At 40.3% G+C, this 15,079-nt stretch overlaps 1 protein-coding gene across 6 annotated transcripts in view; it reads right to left on the bottom strand.

The window, feature by feature from the left end:
- Positions 1–14,265, bottom strand: part of SLC7A2 (solute carrier family 7 member 2) — a 65,046-nt gene extending 50,781 nt beyond the window's left edge. For 2 of the 6 annotated variants that reach the window (XM_046648514.1, XM_046648516.1), the window contains exon 1: positions 14,127–14,248. The gene's annotated coding sequence lies outside the window, so the exon portion shown is untranslated. Of the gene's footprint in view, positions 1–13,619; positions 14,102–14,126 lie in introns of those variants that run through there. The other 4 variants (XM_046648519.1, XM_046648515.1, XM_046648517.1 and 1 more) reach the window with 4 other exon arrangements.
- Positions 14,266–15,079: the final 814 nt, after the last annotated feature.

Raw genomic sequence — 15,079 nt, 5'->3', positions numbered from 1 at the left:
ATAAAACGCAACTCATCCTGAGAATAAAACAAAAAATTCTTAAATCCTAGAAAAATAACCAGGCAAGGTTTTAAACTTCTTTTTGTGTGAATGAATGAAAGTGCCTCATTTTGTATTTTGGTTTTAGAGCAAGTTTGTAACTATAAAAATGCTTTAACACCCATTAGGATGGCTGTTAATAAAAAAATAAAATAATGTGTTAGTGAGAATGTGGAGAAACTAGAAACCTTGTGCACTATTGGTGGGAACATAAAATAGTTCAACCACTATCAAAACAGTATGGTAAGGGGCTGGCCCTATGGCCCAGCGGTTAAGTTCACACATTCCGCTTTGGTGGCCCGGGGTTCACCGGTTCAGATCCTGGGTGTGGAAATGGCACTGCTTGGCAAGCCATGCTGTGGTAGGCATCCCACAGATAAAGTAGAGGAAGATGAGCACGGATGTTAGCTCAGGGCCAGTCTTCTTCAGCAAAAAAGAGGAGGATTGGCAGCAGATGTTAGCTCAGGGCTAATCTTCCTCAAAGCAAAATACCAAAAAAAACAGTATGGTAATTCCTCAAAAAATTAAAAACAAAATTACTATATGATCCAGCAATTCTACTTCTGGGTATATATCCAAAAGAATTGAAAGCAGGGATTCAAACAGATATTTGCACCCCCATGTTCACAGCAGCATCATTCACAATAGCCAAACGGTAGAAGCAATGCAAGTTTCCTTCGACTGATGAAAGGTTAAACAAAATGAGGTGTACACATACAATGGAATATTTATGCAGCCTTAAAAATGAAGGAAATTCTGACACATTACAACACGGACGAACCTTGAAGACATTATGCTAAGTGAAATAAACCAGTCACAAAAAGACAAATAGTGTGTTGATTCCACTTACATGAGGGACCTACAGAAGTCAAATTCATAGAATGGCATGTGGCAGGGTGAGAGGAGAGGGAAATGGGGAGTTGCTTAATGGGTACAGAGTTTTAGTTTTACAAGAAGTTCTAGACATTGGTTGTACAACAGTGTGAATTAACACTGCTGAAATGTATGCTTAAAACTGGTTAATACGGTAAATTTCATGATGTGTATTTCACAATAAAAAATTTTTAAATAGAAAAAAACACTTCAAGAATGCTGAGACAGGCATGTAATTTTACTTCAGAACCACGTGGGGTTCTATTTTTCAATGATAGATATTAATTTTATGTCTCTAAGACTTAGGGGAAAAAAGCCCTATCATTTGCTATTCTGTTCTGGGTACAGAGAGACCAGTAAGTCTGACTCAGACTATAAGTTCCAAGAGCTCAAAGAACATGTCCTTTTTTTTAAAATTAGTGTCTGTATCTAAGAACACAGAGAAGTCCTGCACAGAAAAGTGGGCATTCCATAACTACTGAGTGCCCGTATGTTCAAAAAATAAAGTGAAATTATAAAATTTAAGGTTTATCTTTGGGCCCATGAGTCAAAAATTTCATTTGCTTGAAGAATAGCAAATAATGCTGTGAAATCACTGCTTCCGTATGTCAGTTTGTCAAGAGGTGGCTTGTGAAAGAATGTCACAAGTGCTCGTATAGGTTCCAACTCTCTAAATTCTAAGTTTTAGAGTCTAAGTTGTAAATCGGTAATTTTCTCAATGGAGAAGGCTGTTTAGGGTTTGTAAAGCCCCCACTGAGTGCCTTGTAAGTCCTTATAAAATGGTCATTATCCTTGAAAAAGCTGGTCTAAAATATGTTCTGCCAGTAGCTGTTTTTTAAGTGTAATAATTCTTTTAATAAATACACAATGCTTAATGCTTTAGAGATAGATAATACTTGAATACAAATCTAATTCATTGAATTCTATCCTGTGAATAATTTTTACAATAACAAATGTAACAACAGGATTTGAAAAAGTAGTAACTGTATTAGTCTAATTAAATCAACCGAGCCCTTCCTAGCGCCATTTAAAAGTTACTGAGAGGGGCTGGCCCCATGGCCGAGTGGTTAAGTTCACGTGCTCCACTTTGGCAGCCCAGGGTTTCGCTGGTTCAGATCCTGGGCGCGGACATGGCACCGCTCATCAAGCTAAGCTGAGGCAGCGTTGCACATAGCACAACCAGAAGGACCTACAACTGGAATATACAACTATGCACTTGGGGGCTTTGAGGAGAAGAAGAAAGAATAAAAAAAATAAAAAAGATTGGCAACAGATGTTAGCTCAGGTGTCAATGTTTAAAAAAAAAAAAGTTACTCAGAAAAACAATGACTAAATGTCGTAATTAATGGAGAGGCTGCCATCTAGAGAAAACACAACACTGGCCCTTTTCTAGAGTAACTACAAAGTGCTCTTCCATACAAAGTTAACATGAAGCTAGAAATGGTTGAGAAAGCAGCCTTTTCTAAAAAGTTACAGAATTACATGCCCTATATTCACTATTTGGTTTGTTTATATCCTCTGCAAGGTTGCCAGTTGTCCTGAAGTCCGCATTTACAGTCAGGATTGAGAGAAGCGGAGTGTAAGAAGAGAATGAGAGGAGGATGGCAAGGATACTGCTCTTGTGCCAGAAAGTAGATGCTGATGTGTGGTTTCCCCAACACTAGCGTGCTCGCCACAGCCTCTGCCACGTGCATGTTGTGAGGTTCTTCAGGCTGACCTTCTCCAAAGGAGAAAATACAACCTACATGCCAAGGACAGCAGTTAACGGAGACATCCAGAGTGCAGTCTACGAAAGATCTCAGCCTTGACAGCGCGATCTCTGGTGAGCGAGATGGCTCAAGTTTAACTAGAGTTCGCCCATAAACGCTCAGAAGAAGAAAAATGAGAAGAGAGAAGGAAAGAGGAGGAAGAGGAAAGAAGAGGAGTAAGGGGCAGGAAGAAGGAGGAGAAGAAAACCTGGAGCCTGCTGTAAACGCTCCTGCGATTATAAACTGAATTATCTTAACCAGCCACCAGCTCCCACCGCCCCAGGAACATCCCAGCTGCACAAACAGGGTCTCTAACGTCTGTGAGTGCCATCGTACCTGGTGTGGTCAGAAGAGATGTCAAGAAGCTCTTAGTGGGAAAACTGAGGGAATAATAAATGAGAATGGGCTACTTGCTATTTTTCGTCTAGGGCAGAAACGAACTTAGGGACCTTCTGATATCAGCTCTAAGCCTCTCTTTTCCTAAGCACTGAAATAAACAGTTGAGAAAAAACCAACATTTAGTATTGGGGATTAAGAAGTTAAGAAGAAAATGCTGTTTTCTACAGTTACAGATATTCTCAGCATTTTATTGTTTTTAAATATGAAATATTGTCATTTATGTTACCAGTTAGGAAATTTTGACTTTTCTGCAGATATGTCTGCATATGTACAAACTCCAGCCCATGCTTACATAAGACACACACCTATGAGGAATGGTCAGGCATGGTTCTGCTTGAAACGAAATGCATAAGCTTGTTCTGAGCCTAGAATCTCATGTTTTATTAAAACTAGCAATGCTGTATATGTCTTTAAAGACGTAGAAAATTCAACTGAGGAAATAATTTCAGTAGTTCTGTCAAAGTGAACACTAGAGAGATTACTTTCTCTGCTTTAAAACATTATTCTACAGACATCATTTTGTTGAGGGCAAAAAAAGAATAAAGATTCTTTCATTCTTTGTTCCCCCTTTTATTTCCTTCGATACAAATTATACGTAGTTCAGTAAAATGAGCACTTTTCTTCCAACTCTTGAAAAGAGCGTGAATTCTGATTCATACATACAAAAGTAGAAGTGAAATTATTTAGTTCAGTCTCACTGATTCCCCTAGTCTAATATGTAATGCATTAAAATTATACATGATGAAGTAAAGGCCCATTCTTAAAACAGAAGAGTCTTTCCATTACCATTGGTACCAACAGCTACAGCTGGTGTCTACACTCCTCACTAGTCAATTTCCCTCCACTTCGGTAATACCGTCCTGCCTGCCTTATGCCAGCATCACCTCCACCTTTCACCAGCACACACAAGAGTTAACGAACAACTATGAACAGACCGGTGATGGTCAATCAACGGAAAGTCAAATATTAGATAGCAACTGTACTAAATACTTCCAAAATTGAGATTAGAGAAATGATGTGGGTTCTCGAGGCTTTGTTGAAGGTTTAAAATCCTTATAGAAATTAATTTACTACTATTTCAATGTAGTTCAATGACATAAAAAGTGCCTTCAGTTTTCAAAGTCACTGGAACAATTCATCAATTTTAGAAGTAGTCAGGACATGCAACATACCTAGAGTTAGCAATGCAGTAAGAATAGAAAAACACTCTCAATAATTTACAAGAATAACTTTTAAAGTGACAAGGCTGGGTTGTTTGTCCTTCACATTCTTTTTGTACTCTGTAGCAAAAAAGATCAGAATAGTGTAAATATGCTATTCATTATTCAGAAAGTTCATGTGATCCATCTCAGGGAGAAAAAATGCACTATCAACACAAATTTTTTGCAAAGTCTGCTCTTTTTTTATTTGGCTCACTGAACTAAGTGCAAACCATCTGTTACCTACGATAATCTGAAAAAGCAAAAATTCAAGCAGCATTTTTTTTTTTAAGATAACACAAAGGCACTCCAAACAGAACTTAATTGTTTAAAAGCACTACTTAGGGAGTTAAAATCCTAATGACTTTAGATGGCTTAGAATCCACATTTAAAGTCTTTTTAGGTTAAGATCACATTTTTCCATGTTTTTGGTAAAAGCATGACACCTAAAAAAGTTGTTTGCATCATAAGAATGTCACTATACTAAAAAGTCTTATTCAAATGTTAATTTCCCAGAAATTCTAAAATCGAAAAACTTGTAAGTTAAAATTGTATCTTGATCTCCATTTATAAAATTCCTACCACAGAGGTGTATTACAGTGATTACGATTTGCTGTCGCAAAAGCAGAAAGGCCCGATATAAATCAGCGCTTTGCTAAGCCAAAATGCTTGAGGTCTTCACTCTGCCCCCAGCTGTCTGACCTCAGATGAATTACACTTCTTAAGATCTATTTCTTAACCTATAAAAAGAGCCCTAAAATGTCATTCTCAGGAGCTTACCTCCCTTCTGAATCTGTGCAGCACCGTGCTTGGCATACACATAGTGCCAGGAACTCAGTAACTGTCCACACCCAGGGAGGCTGGAGAGGAACAGCTCCAAAGCTTCAGAAATTGCCCATAAGACAGTTTTCAATGTATTATTTAGAGTCTAGAATACAAAACAGCTATCACAATGGTCTCCCAACTTTTACAGTGGTATAACCAAATTTCCACCATACTGAGCCTTATTCATGTATTATCATCTAATGAAAAAGTGATCTCGTTTTAAAGGTGAAATTCTCATTTTCAGGAGAGATTAAAACCGGCACCAGCCCAGGATATGTTTTCAAAGCTCTAGTACTACAAATTTTTATCAACGCCCACTATTGTGTCTCAATGGCATGTGAATGTGCTTTGTGCTATTTTCTCGATGAACACTGCACACACAAGTCCTACTCCACCTACACAACCACTATGTCATGAATGCAATGCATTTAAAAGAGAGCTTTTTGTAAAACATTACAAATCTTAATCACTTCTAAAGCAAGTTTTGCAAAAGAAAATTCTTCCCTTTGCCTCACTGTTGTACATTAAGCACATTATTATACAAACATGACAAGTAAAGAGAAAGGGTTTCAGTCAGTTATTCTACTCTTTAAAAACTGACGAGGCTCCACAGTGATGCTTATGTGGCTCTTCGGTCTGACCTTTTTATTGCTATTAAACTTTAAGTTTATTACATTCCAGAGATTTCTACAAGATGATCCACATCACACTGACACTGAGCCATAAGACTGGATTTCAAATGTCATTCTAAAGATGCTCCAATTCCAGATATGTAAAAAGGATACTATTTTTATCCACTCTTTTCTTTTCTTGCCAGTTACATATAATTTACAATTCACTTAAAATAATAATCTCAGCTAAATTTAGAATCAAACTTATTTCCATAGGTAGACATAGAAATCTGAGAATGTGGAGGAAAGAAAGGTGGCAGTGCTGGAGACAATGACGTCCAAAGTGTCTGAGGGCAGGAAACCGCTTCCACCATGGCACAAATGAGAATGGGTATCATTGTGTTACTGTCATAGCTCTTTAACTTAGAGACCCCACAACCACACCTACCTCTGAGATGTTCTCAGCTCCTCCCTGGAGGCCACAAGCAGTCTCATGTCAGCAAAAGGAAAGGAAGTATGACCAAAAAGGCCCCATCCTGCCCCAAAGGGTCCTCTCCTAAAATATTTTTCCCAGGAGCTGAAACACCTTCTGAATCTCAGGGTTATTCCGGGTTTCTGAAATTGTAGGTGTCCACTAGTTCGAATTCAGAGTCTTGAACTCCCAGAAAGCTTACATAAAATTATTGGGGCAGAGGCATTTTATGTGCATACATGTGGTTCTTCTTTCTTTCACTAAAGTATAAACGTAATCAGAATAGAGAGAATATGAAACAGCAGCAGCTCCTTCTCTTTTTACCAAAGAACAAGTACCACGAGTTCAAATACAGTTGGTCAAAATTGTATGAACCTTGTCACAAAGGCTTTCATTAGAAAATAAGTCAATGGAAGGTTTTCTTTTTCAACCCGAGTCTCTAGTTCTCCCACTTGATTCACTTATCCAATCTTTTAAGAGTTGCTCAGTTAAATCTCAGAGTCTGCTCAAACAGCATGGCCCTCAAGTTGTAAACATTGATAAGATTTTACTAAAAAGAATGACATTTAACTTCGCCTCCAAATACGTAAATTTATAATATAGATTCAAAAGCCAAAGAGAAGAGGATGTGGTAGGAAAGTAACTCTGAACACCATGAAGCTCCATAAAGGCTAACCTGTGATCCACAGAAGCATCTTGTTCACCACTTGGCACGTCCTCACATGGCACAGAGCTGGTGTGCAATACCTACTCCAAGCTGAGGTTCACTCAAAAACTCAGCAGTGCCATTTTATCTTGAGGTGATGAAAAAAATGAACTCCCAGTAGGTTTTAGACTTGAAGTTACTCATTTACAAAAGTCCAGATCAACGCAAAATGTCAAATCTAAAAACTGAAATAGCAACCTCACTTCGCATGATTAATCATAGCCAATCTGACTTCATTTTCTTGCATAGGTTGCCTCGGAACAAAGGAAAATTCCTCAAGTGGCCCAAACACTCTAGAATGTTAATGAGCCCTCAGGATGGATGGACTGTCAAAGCTCATCCTAGGCTCCCTCTAGGTCCCACAGAAACGTCTCCCAAACAATTGCTCAAATTGCAATAGAATTAAAGAAACCAATTAAAACATGTTGTTGGATTCAAACACAAATATAAAATTGTGTTGTTTAATATGATCATTAAAGCAGATAAAAAGTTCATACAGAGTAGCCTGAATTTTTTGGACACAAGCTCTTCCCAGAGGAATTCATACCCAAGTTGATACAAACTATCAGCAAGTTTTCATTTGCATTTTTATCAGGACAAGTACCTACGCAAGTTGGAAACATCCTGTGGACTATGAGCTCTGTGCAAAAATAAGCACCCTTTGCTCAAAGAAACTAGGAACATTATGGAAGTGAACATGAAGTCAGTTTTAAGAGGAAAAAAAAAAAAATCACTGCCTTAAAAAAGCTGTCCTTTTGAAGGAAAAGGGAAAATTCTGCTCAATACAGGTGTTCTCTACTCAAAGGAAAAACACAAAGAAGACATTTGTAAAAATTTTATTTACTAATTTAGGGGAAATTTACTTAAAACTTTATTTAGTCATATATTATTTTAAAATAATAATACAATGAATATCCGTCCACCACCTAACCCAAGAATCTAAAATGAATAACATTTATTGGCCACACATGAACCAATAATGGCATAACAATAATGTGTTGCAAATGAAGAATTATGATTAATGGAATTCTGAGCATCTGAGGTCCATTAAACAAAAACCTTGTGATTTTTACCTAGTAGAAACAGATTCATCCCAGGATTCCTTTAAACAAAGATTTGCCTCATAGACTGAAGATGTAAGTCAATTTCTTGTCACCCCACTCCCACCACTTCTCAGGAACAATTATCAGATTTTTTTTTTAAAAAGCTATATTCAGGAGAAGCTGAAACCTAGAAGGTAAAGCAACGGTACCCAGCTCCACATCTTCAAGGGAATCTTCCTTGTACAATAGAAGAGCGACGTCAGACAGGAACTGAAGACTATAGTAAATATATTTCTGGTTATATAATTTCTTTTAAAATATTTTTTTCATCTACTAGGCCAATGGTAGGACAATAAACTGAACGTGTTTCCTCCTATCAGAAGAACTCTTCCCTCTCTAACATGGAATGGACCAGTATCTCCTTAGCTATCAGCATTTTTTATCAGTCCTTGGTCCAGTCCTAGCTGAAAGCCAAGACTGGAACCAACACTAAGCTGCAGATGAGGACTGCTTTCCTGGTCTTCACAGGGACTCCTGTGGGAGAAGTTTTAAAGGGCGGGATGGCTGAAGGCCTCTTGTGATCTTTCCATTCTGGACAAGACCGTTTACGGGTTTTCAACTCATTAAGTTTGTACAAATGTACCAGGTTTGTCTAACATAACAACGCAGCTGTCAGAGTGAGAAATTAAGATAATCTCATGTTAATTTGATCGCACTTTTGCAATGACTTTATTCTTCAAGATGTCCATCTAAAACATAATCTTAATGTCTTTGAATGTCTTTCCTCTAAGACCATTCAGAATAATTTGAATTTTCAGTTAAACATCGGAATTTTATAGAGGCTGGAGTAATCAATAATGGACAATTTTGCCAAATTATTAATAAGTATTATTGCTCTCCCAAAAACAAATTTTGGTGAATAACTGCTCAGCCAGAACTCAAGTCCAAGAGACCCAAGTTTCACCAAAGAGCATCTAGAGAAGCAGTGATTTTAAAGCAATAATAGTAACCGTGATGGTGATGACAATACCTAAAATTGATTGAGCATTTAGTCTGTGTCAGGAACACAAGGGCTACTTAAAAAAAAGGAAAAGTTTAGAATGGATTGTTCTCTTTCCTCCTGACCCCTCGGCTCTTTGTATCACTCAAATGGCAGCTCTATCATTCTCTTCCCATTGTATGCATACTGGTTAACTCCTTCACTGAGTGTTCAAGGCACAGAGAATAGGAAGCAGGTTACTTATTCTTTGCTTCTCTACAGACGCTAGATCTGGGCTGTAGATATATACAACACACACTCATCCAAAATAGATTAACTGCTGATCATGGAAAACTCCAAAGAGAATATCTCATAGGATATTCTTAGAATCAATGTTACAAAGTCATATTTCCCACTCCAAGGGAATCCCAACGTATCAAAACAGTATTTGGTAATTTGGTTGCACGTACAATTGCTATAAATTTTGCATATGACTGTGGTAAATTTGGCCTATTAGTTTCACAAATATCAAATCCAGTTGTTTCCACCAAATGGATACTTTCTTGTAGAAACCAGATAGCATGAATGGGGGGGGGGGGGGGGTGAGGGGGAGAGATATAACCCATATACTTTGGGAAAATACACTTTGCATGTGTTACAGAGATGACTTCACACCCCCATCACTCAAATATATTTCAAGTCCTAGAGATTTTACTGTGATTTTTAAAAGTAAAAATTGAACTGCATTCTAAAAATCTGCCCCGAGTTCATATTGAGAGTAAACAAATAAGGCTGAACATGCAGAGACCCCATTTTCCGTTATGGTTCAATATGCAATAACTTAATCCCACTAGTGACTATCATCATCATCACTTACCAAGATGACAGCTAGAAACCTTGAGCGAAAGCAAGAAAAGACCCTAATCCAATAAGCTTTATCTTCTAATTATAATAAGGTACCAACTTACATAAAATCTTCTGGCCCAAACAGAAGTAGAATGGATCACAAGTGAGCTTTAAGGTTTATTACCTGACTTTTTTGAAGAGACAAGCATCTGTTTTTAAGTGGAACAGATCCACTTATCTTAAAATCTGGGAGGAAAAAAAAAAAGATGGGCAGAAGTTGAAGTATAAAACGAGAGCACCTTAATTACAGCCATCGCTCAGCATCCTTGGTGACACCAAGCTCTATCCACTGTGACCACTAGGTCTCCACTGGAAGGAAGTGGGCTTTACTGGTGTAAACAGCACTGTGTTAGGTATAATTGTATGAAGACGTAGGGAGCCTTGATGAAGCCAGAGTGGGTTAAGGAAGGAAAAGAATTTTCCCCACAACTGTGACAAAAACTAGCAAGCATCAACAAACGACATAAAAATTCTTTGTTGTGTACTGTTCACAAAATATTCCAAAAATGAATACAACATATTCAGGGGTTGTTTTTTGCTTTTAACTCCTGGAAGAAAGGTTATGAAATGTTCTCATATCATCCACCTCATTGCTGAATCCCAGATTAGGCTCAAGTTCTGAAGAGAGGTGCTGGTATGGCAGCACTACAAAGGGAGGGCAGGTGTGGGTTTTATTTCTCATTTTTTAATTTTTTTTGCAGAGGGAAGGCAAAAAATTAAATATATGACAGTTGCAGCACTAAATCATTACATAGGACACTTCAGCTTGATTTTTCAATCGTGGATGTTAGAAACTCCAAGATTTTCAACAATGTATCATGTCGATACACATCTAGAAAAACAGAACCACAGACTTCTCTGAAGAGAGATATCCAAAGTAAAAGCCTAAATAAGAACAGAAGAGATGTGACCCACATATTCAAATACAGCCTTTTAAACAAAAATCACACTAACTCAAATCTTAAGTTGATACTAATTGTACTTACCAATGAGGAAGTTAACTAATGGCAGCAGAGGCCATTCTCAGAAAGTTTAAGAGTTCATAAGCACGTGAAAAACAAGAGAATGCTGCTTGCTTCCAGAGACTAATAGACAGTTATGTTTACTAAGTTGGACAAGAAAAATTAATAGGTAAACCATAATCTGATTATCTTAACTCAGCTACTAAGAGAGCTTGATCAATTAGGTAGAGCCTGGTAGAAAGGAATCCCCAGTTGTTGGTTTGCTTTTGTCAGCGACATCAATAACAATTCCACAGCCACAGACCACACTTCTAAAATAATGGCCAGATAGGCAAGTAAAAGAAAATATAATTTATTAGGACAAATTTGTTACTACCAGGAAAACAAACACACCAAACACCTGTGCTTGTGATGATGGAATAGTAAGTAGCATCATCTTCATATATTAGAGAGTGTGTTTGTTACTTGCTTTCTGGTGTGGACAGTACTGAAGTCATCTGTTTATAGGTGTTGTAACTTTCTATAAAATTACAACAAAACAAAAAACTACTCTTAAAATCTACCAATGAAGGGTTTCCCAAAGGTAAAAATAATTGTAGCCTCTCTTCAAAACTGGAACTACACGTCACTTTTGGTTGTCCAGTACCTGGTGTAGAGTAAGGAATCAGTAATTTTCAAGGAGGAATATACATTTGAAGACAAACAGAACACCCTTTCTCAAACTATTGAAATCAGTAGCATTCACTCAACAATAAAGACACACTCAGCACGTATGTGCCAGACACTGTGTTAGGCAGTATAGTGAAAAGTCATTAAAACAGAAGACAAAGAAAAGAACAAATTCATTAGGTTTTTTTAAATCAAGGCTATATCTACATGATTTTGAATATTAAGATTAAAGTTGTAGAAATGAGTTAACCACGTAGATGTTCTAGATCATTCAGACAAGTGATATCATGTAATTGGAAACTTACAGTTAAGTGAGTTTTTCAGTATTCAGTTGGATGACAAAATATTCCAATGAGGCACACAGTACTAAATATGTGACTATTTAGAAATATATTCAACTGAAAACTTTGCTTTTGTTCTAAACGTTTGACATCAGTAAGGAGTCTACAAGAAGCCAGTCCTTAAAAATCAATGTGTTCATATCATATTTGGGGAAATAATAAAACAAATAGCAACCTAAAGGTGTTTTCAAGATTCTGTTCTGAAAGTTGGTCACTGAAGGGCACCAAAATAAAACCAGCAGATGGCTCTGAACACTTAATAAAATGTAGATAGGTAGATAGCTAGGTAGATAGATACGGACATATGGAGCAGCAAGCAAATACAACAAAACAGAAGGGAAGACAGAAACTAGGCTAAACAGAGAAGTTACCAAAGGAAAACTATGAGGAAAAGCCATCTGAAAAAGTAGGACTAAAAAGAGAAGAAATGGCCACAGATAAGGGCTCCAGGTGTGGCCAAAAGAGACAAAATAAGGATAACTTAAGCAAAGATGCATGAAAGAGAACAAAGGTGGAGCACACAGAATGGAGACTAGGCACTCCCACTCCACAAAGGCGAGCAGGTTTGTAATGGAGAGAAAGGTGAACTTCAAAATTCTTCAGACGCCTATGTTCAAGTGACAAAAACATAGGAGAATAAAAGATGAAAATCTCCAGAGTATTCTCAGACTTTTTCATCTCCAACAGCTACCATGTTTCCCCTCCCAGCCTTTATTCTCCTTTACAGACTCTTGACTCTAAATCCAGTGACAATGGTTAGAGACCTCGGAAACAAAAAGGCTTTGCCGATGTGCTTATGCGGCCAAAGATTCTGCAAACTGAATCCTTGCAGATTCCACGCAGAGTTTTACTCTGGTCTTCAAAGCCATGGCACACCCTAAAAGATTAAACTGGCATTCCCTAATCAAGGCACAGAGTGGAAACCAAGTAAGGGACAAGGGAGGAAATCTGAAAAATCCTAACAAATGATATGGTTTCGCAGAGTCAATCCAGAATAGCCAACTAGCACCTTTTTAGTAAAGGGAGAAAGAAAAAACGCAAATACTCTTTGCACTGAGCAATAATTTCATGTTAAGCATTAGTGCAATTAAAAGAAAAACGCATTTACCATTACAAATGGGAAAAAGCAACCATAAGAAAGTATATAATTAGAATATTCTTACCCTGTACATCCCCTAGAAAAGAATACAGACACAAAGTTTGCAATTTCCTGAGGAGGCAATTATTAATGCGAAGGGGGAAAAGAGGTGACAGAAATTTTTTTAAAGACTGGCTGGGGCAAAAACGAAAAAATATCAGGTCGGAGGCCACATACACCGTAACTTCATATCGCAGACCCCCAGGCAAAATTCAGATAGCTCTATTTGAATAAAATCTGACGGTGTCCCCTCATTAAAAGGATGAGTGTTTCTGTAGAGACGACTAGATAAATCTTATTACTAGTCCTAAACGAGCCACCTAAACGCTGTTTTTAGGCAGTTCTGCATAAATATTTGACAGTTTGAATAGGTTGAACATTTATTTTCACTCCTGAAATCTTGGTACTGTTCCACTTCGAAAGACACACATGACGCCATGAGCGTATTTTGTAAAAGGTGCAGGACACAATCTCTGAACACGTTACTCCACGGATTAGACACGTGTAACTCGAAGTTGGAAAGTTCTCCGGAAGAACCGGTGTTGGATGATGGGCTTCGTGACTCCCTAAGCGTCAAGAATGGCATTTGGAGTTCAGAACGCTGCATGAAATCGGCTTAAAAGAGCAGAACCCACCTCAAACGGGTTTCAAACTGCCCTGTATTTTACTCGCGAATACCCCCAACAACCCCCAAGACGGGCCATGTTACCTGTCCTACCAGTCCCGAGCAGGTGTAGGATGTGAAAAGGCTTCCAGAGCTCCAGGACGTGGTCTGTACTCAAACCAAGACCCTCAAGAGAGCGGAAGGCGACTTCGGGGACTCCTCAGGGTGCACACGGTGGGACGCCCGGCTGCCCTCCCGGGGAGGGGTGCCCAGAGCCCCTTGGGACAAGAGTGGCTACAAGGTCCCCCGCGGAGTCGCCGTGCCAGGCGGTCTCCCAGCTCCCGCGATCCGCGCGCCCGAGCCTGGAGCAGAGGTGGCCGCACCGGGCCGGCCCGGCCGAGGCGCAGCCCGGAGCGCGAGGGGCCGCGGCGGGAGCCCCTCCCGCAGCCCCGGGACGCTCGCGCTCAGAGCGGCCGGAGCGCGGCCTCGGGACAGCTGCGCGCAGCCGGCCGCGGCCCTCGGCGCCCCCGCCCCAGCCCCTCCGCTTGGGCCCCGGCGCCCAGGCCGCCCCTCCTGCGGCCCCTCCGCGCGGCCGGAGACTTGGCAACTTACGGGGGCCGCGCCGAGGGGGCAGCGGTGGGCGAGCGGCCGGCGCGCGTCGGGGCCCGCGGCTCGGGGAAGCGGGATGAGCGGCCGCCGCCTCTGGTCCGCGCGGAGAAGAGCGCCCGGGCCGCCGCGCCGCGGAAGGTGGGCTGGGCACGTGGGCGCCCCTCTGGGTAGCCGCGCAGGGGGCGGGGCCCGGGGCGGGGAGGCCCCGCCCCCTCCGCGCCCCCGAGCCCGCCTCCCGCCCCGCCCATCAGGGCCGCGCTCGCCAATCCTCGGGGTGGGTGGTGTCCGGCCGCCGCCGCGGGGACGGTGTGCGGCAGGAGCTGGGGCCCCCGTGGGCGTGCGCTCGCCTGGGGCTCGGCCGGGGGGCGCCCGACGGCGGCCGGCTCCTGGGGCAATGGCCTGGGAAGCCGGGCTCTGCAGGAGGGAAAAACGGGGCGGCCCGTGAATTCTTGCTTCTCCCGGAGGAGGACCCAACCTTGGGCATTTCTGCAGCTTCTTCTAAGCGGAGTTCTTCCAAATGGGGTTTTCGTCCCGCGTTTACTTTCCCTTTTGAGAAGACTTCATAAATAAGAAAATAATGAGAATACAATATAATAATGATGAGGATCACTAGAAGCCCAGATGGGTGTGCTTTGTCAGATAGTACTAACATCACCAGTAAAAGCCATAAGAGTTTATGAAAGTGTGCAGTTGCTATTTTGAAAATTCCGGTAATGTGAATCGGTCGTCCTGATTATTTGGGGGTGGACTGTAAGAAAATGACATTTGCTGTGTCCAAGCGAACAAGAGCAGAAGTTACACAATCAAGGTTTCTCATACTGTGCTATTGTTTACTTTAGGAGTCTCTGATAAGATTAAAGTCACAATGTGAAACTCTGTTAATTTTCATGCAAAAGGAGGTAAAACATTGGCGCTGAATTGAACAGTGAATGTATATTATCATTTTTGTTTGATAA

This window comes from Equus quagga, chromosome 22, assembly GCF_021613505.1.
Source record: "Equus quagga isolate Etosha38 chromosome 22, UCLA_HA_Equagga_1.0, whole genome shotgun sequence".
In the NCBI taxonomy this organism is placed as follows: domain Eukaryota; kingdom Metazoa; phylum Chordata; class Mammalia; order Perissodactyla; family Equidae; genus Equus; species Equus quagga.
This window is presented reverse-complemented; position numbering and strand designations above follow the sequence as displayed.